This window comes from Vespula pensylvanica, chromosome 16 (genome assembly GCF_014466175.1).
Source record: "Vespula pensylvanica isolate Volc-1 chromosome 16, ASM1446617v1, whole genome shotgun sequence".
In the NCBI taxonomy this organism is placed as follows: Eukaryota; Metazoa; Arthropoda; class Insecta; order Hymenoptera; family Vespidae; genus Vespula; species Vespula pensylvanica.
Window position 1 is genome coordinate 4,047,877 of NC_057700.1, and position 24,838 is coordinate 4,072,714.

The 24,838-nt window shown below is 32.7% G+C and overlaps 1 protein-coding gene across 2 annotated transcripts in view; it reads right to left on the reverse strand.

Moving 5' to 3' along the window:
- Positions 1-24,838, reverse strand: part of LOC122634855 (MAP/microtubule affinity-regulating kinase 3-like) — a 352,311-nt gene that overhangs the window by 123,175 nt on the left and 204,298 nt on the right. The gene's annotated exons all lie outside the window — the stretch shown is intronic.

Sequence of the window (24,838 nt, forward strand, 5' to 3'; positions counted from 1 at the left end):
CGAACGACGATAGCTGAAAGAGAGAGAGAGAGAGAGTAAGAGACAGAAAGAGAGAGAGAGAGAAAGAGAGAGAGAGAGAGAGAGGGAGGGAGAGAGTATTCCAGTTTACGTCAAGTTTTTTTTTTTCTTTTTTCCTCGAACGAGGAACGACCTACTTCGAGAAACACGTGGCATTTTACGATCGCTCGTAGGGCCCTGAAAAAACGTGTCGACGGGACGCGCGGTGGTTGTTAAAAAAGTACGGGGTGACGAAACAGGGCTACTATTGTACCGAAATGACAGCTGTGCCGTGCATTTAAACGTACGAGAAAGATCGAGCTATCCTTGTCGACGTATGTATATACTATGTATTTTTTTTTTCTCTCTTTCTATCTCTCTCTATCTGTTTGTCTGTGTCTCTCGTAAAAGCAGTTTCTTTCATCGGTATCAATCGTCGAGCGTTTATTTGAAAATATTACGAAATATATTTTAGTGAATCCATATTAATTTTCTTGTAAATTAAATATAGTTTGATATTTTTCTTCGATAAATTCTCGAATAAACAAAGTAATAACGTAACATCAATAAATGTCCCGCGCATATTGATCGTAGTTTTAAGTAAGTTTATTTATGAAACTTATTTTTATTAATAATTGTATTACTTTAGATTTAACGTACTTGGTAAACTATTAATTTAAGAATGTGAATGAGTCTAAGAAATGATTGTTATTATTTTATTTATTTATTTATTTATTTTTTTTTGACAAGAAATTGAAATAATGATAATTGAAAAACATAGATATATAGATACATAAAATATCGGAAAGTAATTCGTGAAGACTTTGAAATTAAACGTGTACGTTATAGTAAGTTAATGTAAATGCTTTGCGAGTAATAGAAAATATTACTGATCGATATACTGATATCTTCTTAATTAATGGTCTCGAAAGGAAATGAATAGAAACTAATTTAAAATTAATTCAATCAAACGAGGATAAATAATCTCTAACATCACATGAAGAATTATTATACAAATAAAATTATTATAAATATATAATATATATTTTATTTAATAAAATAAAGATTTTATATATATATATAATATAATATATATAATATGACTCAATGCATTTTCCCTCATAAGATTATACATTACAAATACGTTCGACAATATCTAATCTCTATAAATAACGATACACACATATTCAATTCACACAACGATCTGTACGAAAATAATATCTAAACATCTATACCACAGCAATCTCTACAAAACTAATATCTAACCTCCTAAAAAATACACATCCTAACATTAATTTTCCTTATCGTTGAAAAATTTATTTCCATAAATGATTACAGTAAACAACGAGAAAAAGACAAACAGACAGACAGACAGACAGACGCATAAATAGAGAGTTAAAGAAAAAAGAAAGAGATGGATAAACAGATAGATAGATAGATAAATATCCAGATATATATATATATATATATATATATATATATATAGATAGATAGATAGATAGATAGATAAAGATTATGGTTTCAAGTTCCGTTTACGTGTTCACTCGAGAAAAACTCTTTGTGGCGTGGAAACGTACGTTATAGTCATATAGTCGGTGTAAGCACATTCCTCGTGCAAAAAAAAAAAGAAAAGGGGAAAAAGAAGAAAAAAAAAGGAGAAAGAAAGGAAAAAAGGAAAAAAAAAAGAAGAAAAAATTGGGCTACGGACGACGTAGCACAGTGCGAGCACAAAGTATTATCTCTCAGTGCATAAATCGACTCGGAATGGGACTTTGGCTTTCCGCGCGATTTAATAACGCTCGCTTCCTTTTTCCGGTGGCCCTCCCTTGGACCGACATCGCGCGTTTGCCATTCCTGCCGCTCGTTTTCCTTCTCTGTACCTTCTACCCTCTTTCTGTCTTTCTTTCTTTCTTTCTTTCTTTCTTTCTTTCTTTCTCTTTTTTTTCTATCTTTCTGTTTCTCTGTCTTTCTTTTTTTATACAAATACATACGTACATACGCAGATAGTATGTGTTTCTTCATATTTTCATACTAAAAAATAAAAACGGATATTGTGATCTTTCTTTTAACTATTACTACGCGAATTATCGTAAATATTATTGAATGTTATTAAATATGGCAGCTGTTTTAAAGAATCTTTGGAAATAATCAATTTTGAAATACGAAGGATCAATGGTTTCGATTAAATATGTCAAGTTGATGTTATATAAATTTATTGATTATTATGGAATATCGATAATCGAATTATTTCTCGAATATTATAAATATAATGTTCAGGTATTTATTATTTGAATAAAACAAAGATATAAGGACACTTAATATTGGAAATATTATTATAAGTCGATGTATTACGAGTCTCATTATTACATCGAAAATCTAAGATGATAAAAAGGAAATAAAAATGAAAAAATACTATCAGAGAGAGTAAAAGAAAAAGAGAGAATGAGAGAGAGGGAGAGAGAGAGTTTGTGTGTGTGTGTGTGTATGTTCGCAGGTATGAAAAAATGAAAAATGCAAATTTAAAGAAGAACAAATCCACCGTAATCTCTCAAGTTAATAAATACTTAAAAAGTCTAAGACAAAACAAAAAAAAAGTTCAAGATAAATGAGAGAGAGAGAGAGAGAGAGAAAGAGAGAAAATAAATCAAAGATATGAGAAAATGAAAAATGAAAATTATATAAGAATGCATATAAAATCTACAAACTATGATCTATAAACTATCAATCAGATTCTTCGAAACATCTAGCAACAAAGTTTTTTTAAAAACCTACAACAAAGAATAAAAGCAGAATAATAATAATTATTATTATTATAATAGTAATAATAATAATAATAATAATAATAATAATAATAATGAAGAGAAGAAGAAAATCAAATGTTAAAAACAAAAAAAAAGAACAAGAGAAACCAAAAAGAAAACCACTTGGAAAACAGAAAAACAGAAGAAAAAACGGAGAAAACGAATAAAAAGAGGGAGCAAAAGAAAAAAATCCAAAAGCAAAAAAAAACAAAAAGAAAAAGAAGGAACGAAAAACGAAAGAATCAAAGAAAAAAAGAGAAAAGAAAAAGAAGCAAAAAAAAAAAAAGAAAGGCAAAACATACGAAGAAAAAGATACGAGAGAAAAATCGAAAGAACCGTACGATTCTGTTCGGTTGTTTGGTCGTCGATCTTATACAGTAGGAAAACACGAAGGAAAGTCTTTCTTGAAATTACGTAGGGAGGATAGCTAAGCCTAAAGGATGAAAAGTAAGAGGAGAAAGAAGAGGTGAAGAAGAAAGAAGAAAAAGAAGAGAAGGAGGAGAAGGAGGAGAAGGAGGAGGAGGAGGAGGAGGAGGAGGAGGAGGAGGAGACGGAGAAAGATAAATTACAAAGGTATAGAACGGGGGCGTCACGGAAGGTTCCTTCGCGCTTCTTCTGCTCCTCTTCGACTCGTGCGGCCCTTTTCGTCCTTCCTTTACCCCCTCCTACCCTTCTCCCACCTTCCTTCATCATCCATCTCTTTCTTCTTTCCTCTTCCTCTTCCTCTTTCTCTTTTTCCTTCTTTTACTCTTACAGCTCATCTTCCTCATCTTTCTTCTTCTTCTTCTTCTTCTTCTTCTCCTTCTCCTCCTCCTCCTCCTCCTCCTCCTCCTTCTCCTCATTCTCATCCTCCTCGTTCTTCTTCTCCTTCTTCTCCTCTTCCTCCTTTCGTCCGAACGTATTTCCCGGGTCGTAAAGTCGAAGGAACCAAGCCGGGCGAGCACAGCCATGCGTGGCCATTAAAAATGTATGTAATTTCTCGGGCATATAATCTTTCCGAGAAAGGAGAATAAAACGAGATGGAGGGCTTCTGCTACGTAAAGGAAAAGAAAGAAGAAGAGAAGCGAAGCTTATTAGGTGTCACGATCGTTTTTTCGGGGGGTTGAGCTCTTCGAACGTTACGAGCTTTTTTCCCTCTTTTTCTTTTCTCTTCTCTCACTTTTTTTTTTTTTTTTTATTTATTTCTTTCTTTCTTTCTTTCTTTCTTCTTCTTCTTTCTTCGTATTTTTTTTTCTTTTTTTTTGAGGGAGAGTACAAAGTGAAAAAGAGAGAAGACAAAAGGGGGAAGGATATTTTTCCTACCAAATATTTCCATGTGTTTTTGTGTTTTCACGTGGGTTCATCGTTAACGTAACACGGTTTTTTCTTCTTTTTTTTGTTTCTTTGTTTTTATTTATTTTTCTTTTCTTTCCTTTTCCTTTTTTATTTTTCTCCTTCCTCTTTGTTTTCTTTTTCTCTTTTTACGTAAACTTGGTCGAATCACCTCGTTGTCTTTATTTTCCTTCTTTTTAATTCCTCTTTCTTCTTTCCTTTTTTTTCGGAACGCTACACTCTTCCTTCGCTCCCTCTTTTTTAGCTCTTTATTCTTCGGCGAACGAAACATACGTAATGTATGGCGAAAAAAAGGAATACGAAGAAAAGAAAAGCAGAGCTCGTACGATATATTCTTCAAAACGTGGCTGTTTTTCTTTCCCGTAGGAGTGCCTCGTTTCCGTAGCGATTATCTAATGGAAAATGGTAAGACGAACGGAGATTATAATTCGCAAAGTATCGTACAGATGCGTTACATGAGACTAAAATAAGATGAAAAAGATGGTGGAAGAGGATAGGGAGACGAGGAAGAGAAAAGAAAACAAGAAAACGAAGAGGATGTCGTCGTCATCATCGTCGTTGTCGTCTTCCTTGTAGTTTTCGTTGTCGGTCGGGTCGACGTCTTCTCGAAATGCTTGGTACCGCGTTTGCTTCGCGAAATCTACCATGTGATTCGCTCCTGTCAGAGAACGCTGCCGCGACTTCTCAAGGGAGAGTTAAATATTTAAACGATATCTCTCCTGGATTTACCGTTTCTCGTAAGTGTACCTTTCGACCGACAAATATTCTTCCTTGGATATTCACTGTTGGACCGTATAGTATCTACCACTAAACTTCTACCATTCGTTTCGTTTTACAAAAAGACAATTTTATCGTTTTTCGTCATTTCTTTTCATTCATTTTTTTCTACTTCTTCGATTATAATGTTTTGTTTTCTGATTACGTTATTTTGTTATTATTTGTTATGTTATTATATTTTAATCTTGTTGTATCGTTATGTTACATTGTAATTATAATATTATTTTGTTTTATTTAATATTATATTTATGATATTATATTATAATTATAAAGGAAGAAAATTTCATCGTCTCGTTTATTTAAATTTATTTTCTTCTATTTCTTCGTTTATAACGTTTTGTTTTATAATTGGTTATGTTATTATATTTTAATCTTGTTATATTGTTATGTTAAATTTGTTAATTATTATGTTTATAACTTGTTAAATTATTATTTTCAACGTTATTTTCTAGTTATAACGTATCTGATATCGACGAGTGGCTCGTCTTCAAAAAAGAAGAAATATAAAATATAAAATAAAAAATAGAAAGAGAGAGAAGGAGAAAATCTTTTTAACTTTATACGACTCAAAGGATACCGCGCCTCGATAAGTTTGCGATAAATAATGTGTCGATATATTTTTACTTCTTTTATATTTAAGATAAATAACACTGCATTTTTAATTCTTTTCTTATTGAAGAAGAACTTTTTAACTTCATACGGCTCAAAAGACACCGACTCGATAAATTTGTGATAAATAATGTGTCGATATATTTTTACTTGTTTTACATTTAAAATACATAACACTGTATTTTTAATTATTTTTTCTTTTTTTTTTTTAAGAGAAAAAAGAGCAAGAAAAAAGAAATTGTTAACTTTATACGATTCTGAGAACACCGCCTCGATAAAGTTTCCGATAAATAACGTGTCGATATATTTTTATTTGTTTTACATCAAACATAAATAACACTGCATTTTTAATTACTCTTTTACTGAAAAAAGAAAACAAGAAAAAAAAAGAAAAGAGGAAAAGACAGAGAGCAAAGGAAAAAAAATATCCGAAGAAGAAAATTCTCTGACATTGCTTATTAGTCAACCTAACAAGTCGAATATTTTATCATATTTTAAACATAAATTTTTAAATATTTTGTTATTCCTCCTTTTTTTTTTTCTTCTTAACGTCGTCACCTTCAAAACCAAAAGTCGAATAGTATCGAAACTTCTTAGAACTTCGTGAAGCGTAACTTAATTAACGATATAAATATCAAATTAATTCATCCAGTCATTTAAATGCGCGCGCACGCCCACGATATACTACATATACACATGTTGAAATTTTAATACCAGACGCATTAACAATCGTCGACAAATATTTTTTAATATCACAATAATATAATACATTCGGAGATAATTATTCGTTTAACTTTCGACCATAACGACCATAACGAAACCTCTGCTATCATCTTTTTCTTAAATGTAAAAGTCTATAAAGAAAGTTTCAACGATCGATACGATCCTTCTCCTCCCTCTTTCTATTTCTCTTATTCCTCCTTCTCTCGTATTAACACTTCGTCGTATCAGTATTTCCAGAAGCAATTTCTCTCTCTCTCTCTCTCTCTCTCTCTCTCTCTCTCTCTCTCTCCCACTCTATTTCTCTATCTCCATATCTATTTCTATCTCTTACTCGAGCATTGCTACATCGACGAACGTTTTCGTTTCTTTTTCTCTCTTCTTTTCTTTTCTTTCTTTCTTTTTTTTTTTTGTTCAAGCAGCGAGATTCACTTAACGACTCATAATGGTTAACGAACTGCGCAAGAAGCTAAGGGAAGCGATTAGACCACTCGCGAAGGTTTCCGTGGCGCAATTACGATCCCGCTCAGTGGCGTTTAAAGCGTAAAAGGCGAGGGACGGATTTATCGTCCATGACGATATCACGATACCTATCTTTCTACGCCGAGAGAGCACAGTAGAAGGTTAAACGATCTCGACGTTACCGTCTAACGCCGACATCGAACGTCTCGTCCACTCTACGTTAATATCATCGAACAATTCTTCATCTTCATCTTCATCTTCATCTTCATCTTCATCTTCATCTTTCTCTTCTTCTTCTTCTTTTTCTTCTTTTCTTTTTTTTTTATTTTTTTCGTTTTTCGTTTCTTTCTATTTTCTACCCTTTCTTCTTCCCTTCTATTCGATATATTGAAGATAAGATCGAAAATCACCAACATATATTACACATAGAGACTCAAAAGAGATCGTTATTAATTACAGAAAAAAAAAAGGAAAAAATCGAAACGAATGCAACTTCTTTTGGCTAAAATAAGATTGTTTTTCTTTCTTTTTCTATCTTTCTTTCTTTATTTCTTTCTTTCTCTTTTTGGTTCCATGATTTTGAGGTTTTTCAATTTTCTTTATTCTTTTCGTTTTCTTTTCTCTACCTCTTTTTCTTCCCTTCTATTCGATATATTATCGATGATAAGATCGTAAATCACGAATATACATGTATACAGAGAACTGAAAAAAGAAATTGTTATTAATTACAGAAAAGAAAAAACGAAGAAAACCAAAACGAACGCAAATTTTATTGACTGTCTAAAATGAAAATGTTTTTCTCTTTTTTTTCTATCTTTCTTTCTTTTTTTTGGTTCTCAGATTCTTCAATTTTTCGATTTTTCGATTTTTCGTTTTCCATTTTTCTCTTTTTTTCGATATACCGAAGATAAGATCGAAGATCTCGAGCACATGCACATATATACACGCAGAATCTAAGAAAGAGATAATCATTAATTACAGAAAAAAGAAAAGAGCGAACAAAAACTGAACAAATGTAACTTTTCTTGGCTGCTTAAAAGACGAATCTTTTTCAATCTCTTTCATTCTATTTTTTTTTTATTTATTTATTTATTTATTTATTTTTTTTGATTTCTTGATTTCTCGATTTTTCGTTTTTCGTTTTCTATTTACTATCCTTTCTTCTTTCGATTTTTATTCGATCTATCCAAGATAAGATAGAAAATCACGAACACACAGATAGAGAAAATCCGTAAGAGAGATGATTATTAATTACACGAAAAAAAGATAAAGAAAAGTACGAAGAAAAACAGAGAGAACTGAGCTTTTCTTAACTAAAACGCGAATTTTTTTCTCTTTCTTTCTTTTTTTGATTCCTTCATTTTTCGATCATTCGTTTTTCATTTTCTTTTTTCTACTTTCCCTTTCTATCTTTTATCCGATATAAAAAAAGATAAGAAAGAAAATAACGAACACACATGTACACGCATAGTATTCAAAAGAGAGCTTGTATATAATTATAGAAAATAAAAAGGAAATAAAGATAAGAGCAAACGCAACATTCTTGCCTGTCTAAAACGCAAATCTTTTTCTTTCTTTCTTTCTTTTCTTAGTTTCCAAATATTTCATTTTTCGTTTTCTTTCTTCTACTTCTTCTTTCTCCCTTTCATTCGATATACTAAGAAAAAGATCAAAAATCACGAATATACATAAACACACATACACACGTATGTACGTACAGAATTTAAAAGAGAGATTGTCATTAATTACAGAAAAAAAAAGGATTAAAGAAAAGAGCGCAGACAAACAGAACGAACGCAACTTTTCTTAGCTGCCTAAAACGCGAAATCTTTTTCTCTCTCTTTTCATTCTTCTTACTTTCTACTTTCCTTCTTTCTTTCTTTCTTTGGTTTCCTGATTTTTCGCAGACCGCACCAGTAGTAGGTATCTACGTTCGGTTCTTCCCGAGGGAAATAACAGTTAGAAGCGATGCAGAGAGGAAACAGAAAGAAAGAAAGGAAAAGAGAGAGAGAGAGAGAGAGAGAGAGAGAGAGAGAGAGAGAGAGAGAGATAGAAAATAAAAAAAGAAAGATAAAAGGTAAAGGGAAATTGGTCGAGGGTGAGATACGAGAAACTAAACCTTAAGCATACTCCCTGATGTCGAAGGAAAAAAAAATTGTATTTCTCATATATGTATATGGATATGTATATAAGGTACTTACCTACCTATCTACGTTCGGCAATATACATATAAGATAGTATATATAGATACATATATACGTAGGTACATATACATACATACATATATATATTGTGTATGTGTATATAATACATATATTTATTGACTCTGTCGTTGAAAACGCGTTCGAGTCCGTAACCACCATTATTCGTATGGCAAACCATAAGACGAACAGTTCCGACGGAAATTGCCATTACACACGCAGAAAATCACAAAGAGGAGGGTCCGATTTTTTCTTGAGTTCTGATGTTTTTACTTCTTTAGAAAGCTCGATGATCTCTTTGATCGATATCAAACGATAAAATAATTGATCTCCGATTAAACAAAAATAAAAAACAAGAAAATAAAGTAAAAAGGAAAGTCAAAGAACAAAATTCAAAAAAAAAAAAAAAAAGGAAGAGAGAAGGAAGAAAAAAAAAAAAAGAAAAAGAAACATACTAATCACTTTCGACGAGTTTCGATCATCTTCACAACGTAGTAATATATCCATCTCGATCGATTCCCTTCTCATTATTCATTTTCAATCGTGTAATCGTTTAAATATTTGCTCGAAGCTCGACGAATCGATTGCCTTCTACCTCCCGTGGGAGTGTAAGCGCGCGAGCGTCTGTATTAAAAAAAAAAAAAAGAAAAAAGAAAAAAAAAAAAATACACACACCTGCCGTCTCTCCTCTCACCCTTCATTTCTACCCCTCACCCTTCTCGCCATTTTACGTCAAGAATTGTCTGTTTTTCTTATTTCTTGATACGCTACGTTTTTCATGAATTTTTTTTTTTCTTTCCTCCTCCTCCACCCCCACTCTTCTATCCACCGACCCTTCCAACAAACGAAAACAAGGAACCCTCGAAAATGATTTCTTTCGGGAAGGACGAAACGTTTAAAGAAAAAAAAAGCTAAGAAATAGATATTTGAAGGACGAGCTTAGTCCGATCCTTAGCCGTATTAATAACGGCATTCTTTGTCAAAATCAAAATAGATCGTAGCTCGATGAGGGTGATAGAGATGTAGTAGTGGAGTAGTACGTAAGTACTTCAGTGTGTGAGTTAAAGCGACGTTACGTGGATGCGCTCGAGGGGTTGCCTTTAATAATGTATCATAATATCAGCTTGACTTTCCCTATTATTCGTTTCTCTCTCTTTCTCTCTGTCTCTCTGTCTCTCTCTCTCTCTCTCTGTCTATCTGTCTGTCTGTCTGTCTTTGTCTTTCTCTTTATCTCTCTCTGTCTCTCATCTTTCAGCAATATGTATGTATATGTATATATGCTTTACGTTACGACCGTCTCACCTCGTATATTACGATTTACGTTTACGTTCCTGCCGTTTTTTATACGTTCTAACTCAAATTATCGCCATACTCTACTGTCTCTCTCTCTCTCTCTCTCTCTCTTTTTCTTTCTCTCTCTCTACCTATCTATCCATCTATCTATCTATCTATATCTTTCCACTTTGTCTTTCATACATAACGCGTTACGCGTATAAGTTATAATTTCATGGGAGACATCTCGAGTTCCGACGCGAGAAAAAGAGAACGTTTGTATATATGTATATGTGTACGTACGTATATGTGTAGGTTGGTGTATGCGTGTATGAGAGAAAGAGAGAAAGGGATCGAGAAAACGCAGGATAGATCCATTTTCATCGACGTCTCTTTCGTTCTCACCCCTTCGTTCGAGCTTCTCTATCACCGACAAAGTAACCCTTTTAGCTCTTCCTATGCGTCACGTAATCATGAATGATAATACGAAACGTCCGAAAAATGTCCAGAAAATTTGCGAACAACGCAACGTTTAATCTTGATAATGGTATCGCCATTCGATGCTGGGAAGAGCTCATAGTTTTTTGCCTTTTAGGGAAAGTCGATCGATTCTTTATACTCTCCCTTTTTCTCCCTCTCTCTCTCTCTCTCTCTCTCTCTCTCTCTCTCACTCTCTATCTCTTTCTCTCTTTCTTTCTCTGATCTTCATTGATCGGTCGAAAGCAATCTCGTGAGTTAACTTATATTTCATACATTTATAATGTATAGCATAATTCGATATATTCGAGAACGAGGAAGAGGATAAACGAGTTCGAAGCAGAGAGACCAGGAAGATTTGAATCGAGCTGGAAGTTTAGGGACGCTGCTAATAAATCGGAGTATCGACTAATTTGGTTATAACGCGTTATACACCCTCTCTTACTCACTCTCTCTCTCTCTTTCTACCGTTGGTACACGCGTGCCCTAGGGAAAACTTTCTCTCTCTCTCTCTCTATATATATATATATATATATATATATATATATATATATATATTTCTCTTCGATCAAATGAAATTCGTTCCTCGCACTTTCCTATTAGCATATTAATGAATTTCGTTTGGCGTAATAAAACCCGACGACAGAAAAATCAATCATGCGTTTGCAGCGTTCTCTATTTGTTATCTAACTCTTAAAAAAACTAATGATTTTCGATAGATTTTAATACTGGAGAGACGTAATTATTTGACGACTTTTATATATCAGACATTGTTAAAGAAATATCCTTTGGATTTTTATCTTCCCCTTTTACTCTTCTTCTCCTTCTCTCCCTCTCTCTCTCTCTCTCTCTCTCTCTCTCTTTATTTATCTATCTCTTCTCTTTCTCTCTTCATCGAAAAGAAGTAACCGAACTAACCGACATAGCGAAATTTATCGTTAACGTCGATTGACCAAGGTAATAGCCCGTGAACTACCCAATTTCGCGTGACCTTCGATAGACGTTTCTTTCCCGTATGTTAGCTAGTAGAAATACGAAGAAAAGAGAAAAAGAAGAATAAGAAGAAGGAAAAGAAGAAGAAGAGGAAGAAGAAGAGGAAGAAGAAGAAGAAAAAGAAGAAGAAGAAGAGTGGGAGAAAGTTAAGGAAAGAGGAAAGAGCACGATGTTGAGAGCCATCTCTCTCCCTTTCTCTCTCCCTCTCTCTCTCTCTCTCTCTCTCTCTCTCTCTCTCTCTCTTCGTGTGGCCACGGCACATCCGACAACCCCTACGGATAGATGGAATTGGATCGGACGGGTAGAACCGCTCATGGAAGAGGGTGGACAAGCTTTCCTACTGGCGCACCACGGGAATATACGCTCGTATTCGTGAATCTGTCTATGTGTACGTTTATACGTGTATAGTCCATACCTGCTCTCCCTAGAGGAATATGTTATTAGGCCTTCAGGATTATGTACTTCTCGATAGGGAGGAGAGAAGCGAGAGAGAAAGAGAGAGAGAGAGAGAGAGAGACGAGGGGTTCGAAGCAGCGACTTGGAAACGGGGCCACTTTAACGTCCCCTCGACGACGACGACGACGACGACGACGACGACGTCGACTACGACTACTACGATGACGACAATGTTGAGGACGACCCTACGTTTCAAAATCTACTGACGATACGTTCTCGGAAAATGTATAGACATAAACAAATATTACGGATGAATACCTGTAATATATATGGAGGGTGTGTGTGTTTTACCTATTCCCAAGATCCATACTTTATGACTGTATGACTATGGAAACGAGAAAAAAGATATCGAATCGAGTCACTAAAGTGTCAATTGTTATGACATTTATTTTTTATGAATTATACGGCCTAACCGTTCTAATACTTTTTCTCTTTTCTTCTTTTTTTTTTCTCTTTTTTCTTTTTTTTTTTTTTTTTTTTTTTTTCTTTCATTTTCAATGAAGTGACGAAATGATATGTAAGTTTCATGTGTTGTGAATGGTTATCGTAAGGTTTCGTTTTTATTACATTTGTATTTCTTTTTATTAAATTTGTAAATGAAAGTCGGAGATTTTCTACCCAGTTTTCTTTTCTTCTTATTTTTCTTCTTCTTCTTCTCCTTTTTTTTCATTCTATTCTTTCATTCTTTTTGTTGAAATAAGTAGAGAAGGAAGAAAAAGAAAAGAAAAGGAAAAGGATAGTAAAAAATAATAATTGTTATTATCTACATCGTTTTGTTCTCTCGAGTTTGTTATTGTTAAAACGATTGATCGAATATTGAGGTAACTATTGTATTGATATTGTTGATAATCCGTAGATTTGTTAAAATTTCACGATATATCTTTAAAATTAAAGTATTTAATTTTCTTCATTGTTGAAATTGATATTACAGTTTAGAATTATTTGATAGTTAGTTGATAATTAGTTGATATTAGTTTACTATTATTTTAGTAACAATTTATATATATATAATGTAGATATAATATATAAAATTTATTTATATATATCATAAAATGTAGTTTATACATTATTTATACATATTCATATATATATATATATATATATATATATATATATATACATATATATATATAGATATGGCTAGTTAATTCCAAGTAATCGTTCGTTTAAAAATATCGTTCGTTAAAATTCTGTGAAATCAATATTCATTAAAAATAAACATTTGTTTTTTGATGGATTGAATTTACTGAAAGAATAATGCGTGACGTGCGTTTTTCACAAAGACAACAGACTGTTCTCAAGGTTGACCTTCGGACAACTCTGGTGACAACGTTACACACGCGGAAATTACTAATCGCACGGAAATAATAGTTGGATGGGCGATGCGGCGCACGTTGATTCGCTTTTTCCGCTTTACCTCGATGCAATGACGTTCACCTCGTAACTTGGCGAGACGCCAAGTCGGAAATCGTTCAAGGACCCCTTTACCATTGGAAAACCGATCGATTTTCAAGGTTACAGTGATTCGTACACAATCGTATACACTTCTGCACAATCGTATACAATTTTACAGAATCGTACACAATCGTACGAAATCGTACGAAATCGTACGAATCGATCATCGTTTATAGAATCTATATGCGGTTTTAGCAAAGTTTTTACTAAGAAATTATAATCATTAAAAATAAACAAATACGATGAATAGTTGTTTTTTTAACAAACGTAAACGATTATATATTAGAAATATAGAATATAGAATACATATGACAATTATTAAACGAATGAGTTCATTATATTACATGATAACGTGCTAAATTATCACGAATTAAATATTGATCGAAATTGAAAAGTAACGTAAGTAAACATGAAATAAAAAAAGAAAGAAAAAACAAAGAAAAAGCTTCGAAGAAATCGTTAAATAATTATCAGAGAAAGGAAAATGTAATATAAAGATAAAATCAAAGTAACATAAACCTAAAATTAAAAATAAGTAGTATAAAGTAATATAAAGATAAAACGAAAAATAATATCTCGAACAAAACGATCGTTGACAACAGATATATACATTTTTTGTGTTTCGTACTCTTAAAAATTGATAAACCTGGGCATTCTATAATGAATACAGAGAAAAGAAAAAAAAAGGAAAGATATTAACAAAAACGTTGACACAATTATTTAATGATTATACACTAAATTAAAATTATTTCATTATTTATTAGTTATACATTAAATGGAAATTAAAAAAATAAACGAAAATGTTGGCTTAATTGTTTGTTGTATACATTAAAATTAAACACTAACGACGAAACAAAACCGCAAAGTTTCGATATTAACTTAGACCAAATGATTTATGAAACCCAAAACTCTTTTCGATCCTTCAACCCGACAAATACATATATCGTAGATGCATGTGCGTTCTGTCAAACGAATCGAACGAGTAAATACGTAAGTGCAATTTAACTCGTACCGCATAATAATTAATATGCAGTGACGTATGCGATGATAACGTACGCATGCGCCCATATGGTGCAACAGAGAGACAAAGATAGAGAGAGAGAGAGAGAGAGAGAGAGAGAGAGAGAGAGAGAGAGACACCCTTAATCCGCAGCTAATAACGTGGATATATCGGACCAGCCGCTTAACCATTTCATGGCAGATGTCTAGACCAGAAACGTCAATCATGGACCATCGTACACTCATACGTCCTCGTATATACGTTTACGAGGACGACCTTAATCGATGTTTTGTTTTGGGATCCCATAGTCATGTTGGGAATGTAAAGACTATGTAACAACATCGAACATGTCGGTGGACATATCGTAGATAAACAATCGAAAACATGTGAGAGATCATTGATTAAAGATTGATCAATGAAATTCTGCCGATCAATTTATCTTATTCGATAATAAGATCTATGATTTTAGTTTTATGATTATTCCAATTGAATTGAATTCAATAGAGTTGGATTCGATCGGATTGAATTGAAAGAAATTGGGAGAGAAAAAGGGAATAAGAAAAGATCGCAATGATTTTCTTATAAAAAAAAAGAAAAGGAAGTGTTTTCTTTTTCTTCTTCTTTTCTTTTCTTTTTTTTTCTTTTTCTTTTGGAAATTGTTGAGGAATATTTAAATGATATCTGTAATAAAGATATTAGATTGATTCATGAATAAGTGTTGTTACGATGAAATAGCATTTATTTATGAACGAACCTAATAAATGTTTACGATATTCTATAATAACAATTTAAAGTTTGCTTATTTTCTTTAAATTTATAAATAAGGGTCAATATATATGTATATATATTTATTCGCTTTGTCGATTAAATTAGAAAAAAAAATGTTTTACTTATATTTATTTCGTTTACACACACATACATCTAAATTACAATTATATTATAAACAAAACGATTAGAATTAACACATTTGAAGTAATAAAAATAATTATTAAGAGTTATATCATGTATTAAGATAATCAATTAAACATTTTCTAATTTATTTTCGTACATACAATATACTACATATATATATATATATATTTTTTAAGATTTTCACTTACGAGATGCAAAAAGAAAGGATTAAAATACGAACATTTTTCTCTTTCTCTTAAAAAATTAATACAAACAAGAATTACGAAAATTAAAAAATCAAAAAAAACCTCTCGAATCATCCCGATTTATCGATCGACCTATATACATTTCAATGGTACACTACTTACATGGAAAACATACAAAAAAATAATAACTAAATAATTTCGAAAGATTTCAGATTATTATCAATTTCGTTTCAGAAAATACGATCACGCCTTTGCATCTATGTAACTCTATCTATCCATACATATATATATATATATATATATATCTGTGTCTGTGTGTGTGTGTGCTTTTATATACGTGTGTGTCCGGCAATGACGATTTCTAGGATATATCAAAAGAGATGAAAGTGAGAGATAGACGAATGGTACGTATCTCGTTTCGCGCGACTAACCGATATCTCTCCTACGAGGGTTCCTGCAGATCCTTGGGGACGTTTGCGGGAGAAACAGTTATGAAAAGGAATGACGCATCGTTTCTCACGAGCGCATTATTACCCCCTCTCCCTTCTCCTTTCTCCATCACTACCATCACTACCACCTCTACCCCCTTTTCCTCCTCATTCAAACCCACCCTACTTTTCTTTTTATACTTATTCCACTTACCTCGTTACGTTCACCAAATCCAATGTACGAATTTGCTCTCCCCTTTTTGTACATGGACGTTCAAATAACCCATAGATTTTAAAAAAAATTCTTACTAACGATTCTTTTCTGATCCAGTGAAATTAATCGACATTGAAGTAAGGACAATTGTTACAATGACAACAATGTGGAATGTTTTTTATGTTTTTGGCACATATTTATTCGAATACATCGAATAAATATAAATATGGATAAATATATATTTTAGTGTATTATATCGTTCCAAATATCAAACTGCTTCGATGATGAAATTAAATCGAATCAAATTTTCCTTATCCTTTTCTGAAGCTTCTTAATAACAATGAAATTATTTGTTAAAATGAAAGTATTCTTATGAACCCTTCTTAAGGATTACAAAATTTTTATTTAATCGACAAATCCTTTTTAATAACTTCTGAATAACGAAACTGTTTATTTCGATTAAAACGTATTTTAAATCTCTTGATATATACGTATATATAAAATTTTCTCTTTCGAAAAATTCCTACAATTCTATCCATTTAAAATAGATTTTTTTTATTATCTGTATTTACGAACACACACAGATAGATATACAGAAACACAGATACACAAGCATAAATATAACATTTAATATATGTATATAGAAGATTTTATTCTCTAGTATTTACGATGGTTGAAACAGGGGGTTGACGTATGAAACAGCTTATATTGGCTCTTATTTTAGACATCGATCGTTACCGGGACACACTTCCTGTCGGCTCATCTTTCCTCTGTATACCCCTTCTTTTGACGTCGGTATACGAGCGGAAGAGAACTTTTATTGGCAGTGTTTCACTCGCGATCGGCCTGTCTCAGGTAATAGAGAATCTCCTTGATCACCGTCGAGGAAATCGCGCCTCATTCTTTACGTACGCCGAGCGAATTTATCGTTGAGCCATCCGCCACGGAAATTAATCGTTTGATACTCTTCTCTTTCTCTCTCTCTCTCTCTCTCTATCTATCTATCTCTCTTATTGTCTTTTTGTTACATAAGTATGTATATTTCTTAGTTGTAGAGGACACGCGTGTCTCTTCCTTCGACGTTTACAATATAACTCGTAAATTCGTATCTTCCTTCTCTCACTCTTTCTCTTTCTTTTCCTTTCTTTCTCTCATTTTCTTTCTCTCTATGGTTACGCATCGAAGCAAAGCAAACCGAGAAGAATACGACCTTTCGTGTCCCGTCTGCATAACCGTCCGTCATTAACTTTACCCTCCCGGATATATTTCTGGCAAAAACAGTCCGCTCGAGTTGCCAGGAAACGTTGGAACGCTGTGCTGCTTGCCCTTTGTCCAGCCGATACAATGACAATATAATGGTAATAATGAGAATAATAATAACAATAATAATAACAACAACAACAACAACAACAACTATAATAATAATAATAATAATAATAATAATAAAGATAAGAACGATAGGAAAAAGAAGTAAGAAGGGGTGGGGAGAGAAAAAAGAAAGGAAGGAGAAGACTCTACGAGGTAATGTTCTGGTAATCAGCTCACCACTATCCAAGAGTCCTCTTATACTTGTTAAAGAGTCAAGAAAGAAAAAGAGAGAGAAAGAGAAAGAGAAAGTAGAGGTTTCGCTGTAGAAAGGAGATTGGAGATGAGGCTTCCTTTTCACCCTCTTTCTCTCACTCTCTCTCTCTCTTTTTTTTAAAGGACGTCCACGACGAAACCCCGAAAAGGTGGAAGATGAGCTCCTGGGATTTTCAAAGATAAAGAGAAAGAGAGACAGAAAGAAAGAAAGAAAGAAAGAGAGAGAGAGAGAGAGAGAAAGATAGAGAGGTCTTGTCACAAGACGAATATCATTGTCCGGTGTTGAAGAGTTACGAAAGAGAGAGAGAGAGAGAGAGAGAGAGAGAGAGAGAGAGAGAGGAAGAGATGGAACAGTGTTTGCTCGGATCGTCAAGGAGGAGGAATAAGGAGAGGCTGGCTGATTAACAGGGTCTTATCGTCTTCCAACTGGCAAAGCTCCAATAATCACCTTGAAGCCCCACCAGTTAATCCTGAACTAATTCTCTGCGTGACAGAGCCGCCACTCCTACCACCCACAGTCCCCAACAGTAGCAGTAGTAGCAGTAGTAGAAGTAGTAGCAGTAGTACTAGTAGCACCAGTACCTACTACCACTATCAATAGTAACAACAACACCAGCAACAGCAACCTTCACGATTCCACTTTCTTAAATTCGTCTTCTTCAACTTTTCATCGTTTTCCAATCTTTTCGTTAATACTTTCTTTTCTCCTTCTGTCTCTTTCACTTTCTCTTTCTCTCTGTTATTTTTTCTCTTTCTCTGTATATTGCTTTCTCTCTCTTTATAATTCATTATGGGTCCTATCTTTTTCGAACTGTTCACTAAATCGAGATTTTTATGGTCCCTCATTTTCTTCATATTTCATTTGGATTTCTTTCCAATCGTCAGTTCAAAACTGTGTCAATCCTCTGATTCATTATTTTTATCTCTTTCTGTTTATCTGTCGATGTTAAAATATTTTGTATTTTGTATTCTGTATTCTATATATATATATATATTGTATTCCTTCTTTCTCTCTTTCTCTTTCTATCTATCTATCTATCTATCTCTTTCTGTCTTTTTATCTTTCATTCAATTACCGATTAAATATTACGTTTACTGAACATATCCATCCAATTTCGTTTCTTCAATTTCACTAATTTAGGTATTCACTTAATTTTCTTCGTTTCCTTCATATTTCGTTCGAATTTGCTTTCAATCGTTAGTTGAAATTATGTCAAACATCTGATCCATCTTTTTCTATCTCCTTCTCTCTTTCTCTCGACGTTAAAACATTCGTATCGTATTCCTTTTTTTTTTTTTTTTCTTTTATACCTTTCATTCGATTACCGATTGTACTCTTTCGTTTCTATTAATCGATAATATTTAATTCGATCGCTTTATTTTTTAGAGTATACATTTCGTTCGAATTTGCTTTCAATCGTCGAATCAAAATCGTGTCAACCATTCTCATTCATGATTTTTATCTTCTTCTCTCTTTCTCTTGATTTTAAAACAATCGTATTTTTCGATCTTTCGTTAATCGAGAATTTTCAATTCGTTTGCTTTCCTATAAATTTCATTGAAATTTGTTTCAATCGTCAGCTGAAAACTATGTCAACCATATGATTAATTATTTTTATCTCCAATTCTCCATCTCTCGATAATAAAACATTCGAAATTGTATTCCTCTCTCTCTCTCTCTCTCTCTCTCTCTCTCTCTCTCTCTCCTTTTTCTTTTTATCCTTTATTCAATTATCGATTACATCTTTTCATTTCTTCGTACGTATTCACCGAGTTTTTCTTATTTCATTCATATTTCGTTCGAACTTGCTTTCAATCGTATGTTAAAAATTATGTCGATCATCTGATTCATTATTTTTATCTATTTCTTTCTTTATTTGGATATTAAAACATTCATATTCCTTTTTTTTTTTTTTTTTACTTTATACTCTTTCGTCTATTCTAATCGATAATTTTTAATTCGATCAGTTTATTTTTTGGAGTATACATTTGTTTGGAATTTTGTCTTCAATCGTAAGCTAAAAATCGTGTGAACTATTTTATTCATAATTTTCATATTCTTCTTTCTCGATGTTAAAACATTCCTATCGTATTCTTAGTTCTCTCTCTCTTTCTTTCTCTTATTATCTTTCATTCGATTACCGATTGTACTCTTTCGTTTCTTTTAATCAATAATATTTAATTCGATCGCTTTATTTTTTAGAGTATACATTTCGTTCGAATTTGCTTTCAATCGTCAGATCAAAATCGTGTCAACCATTCTCATTCATTTTATCTTCTTCTCTCTTTCTCTCGATTTTAAAACATTCGTATTTTTCGATCTTCCGATAATCGAAAATTTTCAATTCGTTTGCTTTCCTATACATTTCGTTGAAACTTGTTTCAATAGTCAGCTAAAAAGTATGTCAACCATATGATTAATTATTTTTATATCCAACTCTCTTTCACTCGATGTTAAAAAAACATTTCTATCGTATTCTTTCTTTCTCTTTTTATCTTTCATTCGATTCTATTCATTCAATTACAAATCATACTCTTTCACTTCATCTAATCGATAATTTTTAATTCGATCACTTTCGTATACATTTCGTTTGAATTTGCTTTTTCAATCATTTAAAAATTATATTAATCATTTCATTCATGATTTTTTTATCTTCTATCTTTCTCTCGATATTAAAACATTCATATTATATATATATATATATATATATATATATATATATATATATCTTATACACTTTCTATCTTTCCTGCAATTACCAATTTTATCTCTTCGTTTCTCCCAATCGAGGATTTTCAATTTCTTTGAATTCGTTTTTAAAAAAAAACGTCGACTAAAAACTATGTCATCAACATCCTGATTCATGGTTTTTATCGCTATCTCTCTTCCTCTCGATCATATTCTTCCTTCTCTCTCTCTCTCTCTCTCTCTCTCTCTCTCTCTCTCTCTCTCTCTCTCTCTCTCTCTCTCTCTGTGTGTGTGTGTGTATCATTCATTCTACCATCGATTTTATCCTTTGATATCTTCTATAACTTATTACCGTAATCGAGTTTTTTCATTCGATCACTCAATCGTCGCGTTGAAAATCGCGTTAAACAAACTTTCATACGAAAGTACGACTTCTCCCTCTTTACGATCTCTTTTTATTCATCTTACTTAGCTCACTACTCATTTTTAACGTAGATATAAATTCGAACGAGGAAATTCGTCGTTAGCAACGACGAAGGAGAGTACTCAAAGTTTCAATGAAAGTTGAACTGTGAGAAAGCGAGCGAGCAAACGAGAAAGAGAAAGAGAAAGAGAAAGAGAAAGAGAAAAATTCCTGGAGAAGAGAAGGAGATAAAAGATGAAGTGAGGGAGAAGGAGAAGGAAGAGAAGTCGAAGGAACACTAAACCGCAAAAGAGGATCCAGTTCCGGTAACTTGATCTTCGATGCGGAAGAGACAAGTTATATCTAAGTACTTACGGAACTACACTTCTCTCTCTCACACTTTCTCACTCTCCCTTTATCTTTCTCTTTCTCTCTTTCTCTGTCTCTTTCATCTCGTTTTCTCTTTCTCGTTTAAACCTTCGTCAAACGGAAAGAGAAGATAATACGTCTTCGTTCCTCTCTCTCTCTCTCTCTCTCTCTCTCTTTCTCTCTCTCTCTCTCTCTCTCTCTCTCTCTCTAAATAGAGTCTTCCTAGTCTCGCGAAATGTATTACATGAAAGAGTAGGGGAATAAATTTCGCTTTCCAACGGGAGAATTTCCAAATGGGAGTCGGAGATGTAGGACGAGAATCAAACGGGGAATCAGACAAGAGAAGAAAAGTGGGAGAAAGAGAGACATAGATTGCTAGATAGATAGATAGATAGAGAGAGAGAGAGAGAGAGAAAGAAGGCAAACCAGGCGACGTTGTTTTTCTTCTTACGAACGACACAAAAAATAAAGACATTAGTATTGATCCCGCGAAATTAATGAGGAAATCAGAGACTGGAACGCGAGGAAAAGGAGAGGAGGAGTGATGCTGTGCGGTACGGGTTTAGGAGAGGGGGAAACAGAAGAAACTTTTCCCAACTGTCATTTGTTTCTTTTGAGAAAGAGAGAGTGGGAGAGAGAAAGAGAGAAAGAAAAAGAAAAAGAAAAAGAAAAAGAGAGAGAGAGAGAGAGAAATAAAGAGAAAAATGTTCTCCTCGAATCTCCCTCGCAATCTTACGTAGCTTTTCGAACATAGCTCTCACAGTTTCTGTATCTTTATATGTATGTGTTCTGTGGTGTTGTGTTGTGTGTTTCTTTTTTCGATTCAACAACCACGTTAGACGCCATAGATGGTGCAACGAATCGGCAAAAAATTGGATGACGTACGCGGAAACGGACGTAAGGTTACATTCTTCGAATGAATGAATCGACGGTACGTATGTTACTACGTAAGTACTTATTTATTTATTTATTTATTTATTTATTTATTTATTTATTTATTTATGTACGTGCGTAAGTATTATAGTTTAAATCGTGAATGGTAGTTGGATTTCTTTTTTGCATTTTTTTTGTTATTCTTTTATTTCGTTGTTATTTTTATTAAAAGGAAGAATCGCTCGATCGTTCTCTTCTATTCTTTTTTCGGTTTTTCTCCCATTTGAGAATATTATTTTTTATCATTTTTATTTTAATATATTCTTATTCGAATTATAATGTAGCGTACGCTGTTAGTTCGTCTTTTATTATTATTATTGTTGCTGTTATCGTTATAATTTGTTCTTTTTTTATTATTAATATCGATTATAATGAATTTCTTTAGATTGTTATAATTTATTAATCACGGATATTTCGTAAAGTGCGAACGGACGAACGTACGTTATATTAAAATATAAGTTAAACAATAAATTAGAAATTAAATTAAATAATAAGCTAGAAATTTCAATAGAATCTTAAACGATTATCACGAAATCTCAATGAGAATCTAATACCAATATATCTTTATCGATTATAAAAGATCCACTTGAAATAATTTTAATCGTTATTCCTTCGTAATTATTTATAAAAAATTAATACAAGCAAACATACAAATATAAAAAAAAAAAAGAATACACCAAATTAATAGAAACGATCAAATCATTAGGATGAAAATTTAACTTATTATTCTTTTTATCGACCATTCTTTTTTTTTTCTTTCTTTTTATCCTCTTTTAACGAACGAAATGTTCGCTCGTCCTTCAATTTCATCCCCTCTTTTCTTCACTCGCTGTGATAACGAATCAAAGCTTCTTATAACGTATTAAATAAATAAAACGGAAAGATAAGAGAGTTTGTGTTTCGCAGGAGGATCAAAATTTTGGCTTCCCCATGATGACAAATAAAATCTTACGAAAGATATCAACGTAGTATGGTATAGAATGGAATGTAGTAAGTACATATATACATATATACATAAAATCGGTAAAAGAGAGAAAGTCGTCCAATTCGGAGGGTCGAAAGAAGGAAGGAAGGGCCCGAACGTGCTCGTAGTCTGCTTTATATCGTAGTGTTATGCGTGGTAGACAAATAACGGTCGTTATGAGAGCTGGTGCGCGCGAGCGCGCTTATGGTTACGACGATCGTTAAGATACGATGTGACGTAGAGCAAAGAGCACGTGGGCTTGAACGTATTACTGATATTTTCTTTTTTTCTTCCCTTCCTTTTTTTTCTTTCTTTTTTTTTCTTCTTCTTCTTCTTCTTTCCTTCTCCAAGGCAATTCCAGCTAATCTACGAGTCTGCATTAGAGGGTGACTGAAAGAGAGAGAGAGAGAGAGAGAGAGAGAGAGAGAGAGAGAGAGAGAGAGAGAAAATAAACGAGATACTCGTCGTTCTATCGTCAAACATAATTACGTGTGTAACAGTCAACGGTCGACGATGTAATTACGTATAAACATCAACTACATAATCAACGAGTCTAATACTTTGATCTTTCTTTGAGATCATCGTGACGATATGATAGATAAAAATCGAGTAACGAAAATATCCAAAGAGAGACTTTCTTTCTCAAGGTTGAAGAAAATTATTTTTCTTTTTCCTTTTTCTTTTTCTTTTTCTTTTTTTTTTCTTAGAGGGTAAACACGAGACGAGTTTCTCGATAGGTGTACGTGTGTATGCGTGTACGTGCGTGATATTAGAATTTTGTTTTCGATCGTAACACTTTTCTCTAATACTGTTTCAAATCGTATTCAATCGACATCGCAAGATGAAAGATATTCTTCGAAAATTTTATTGAATTTGATATTTACATATGTAAGACGATCGGATCTAATAAATCTTTAAATCTTATTAAATTTTATCGTAATTTTGTCACTTCTCAGTTGTATGCTCATTAATCTCTGTATATAACTTATTATCAAATTCGAAGAATTTTCTTAACAAAATTTCAAGAGAAAAAGAAAAAAGAAAAAATATAAAAAAGAAGAAGTTTCTTCATTTTCAAAGAAGTATGTCCGAAGAATATTTCTACGATTCGTTATAAACGATTATTATTTACGATTTAGCATAAAACATAAATGACATGTTATTTTGCTAACAAGTATTATCCGTATATTATAATAATACATCTACAATATACGCGTATGAATTTAATTTAAAAAGTTTCGGTGTAATATACGAACACAACGTCCTAATAATTTTATAATATCGACGTGAAAAAGAAGAAGAAGAAAAAAAAAAAAAGAAAGAAAGAAAAGAAAAAAGAGAAAAAAAATTCAAAGAAAAACAAAAATATGAATTCAAAAAAATAAAAAAATAAAAACTCCAAAGAAAGTATCAATCCATCTAAGAGAAATAAAATGTACGAATGAACAATGCCAATAGTAAAGTTTGCTTTAGTCGATATACTATAATACTAACAAGTGACGAAGTTAGAGGATCACATGTGGATGAATGGGTTTGTGGGTGGTCAGAATGAGAGAGATAGAGAGAAGGAGAAAGAAAAAGAAAGAGAGAGAGAGAGAGAGAGAGAGA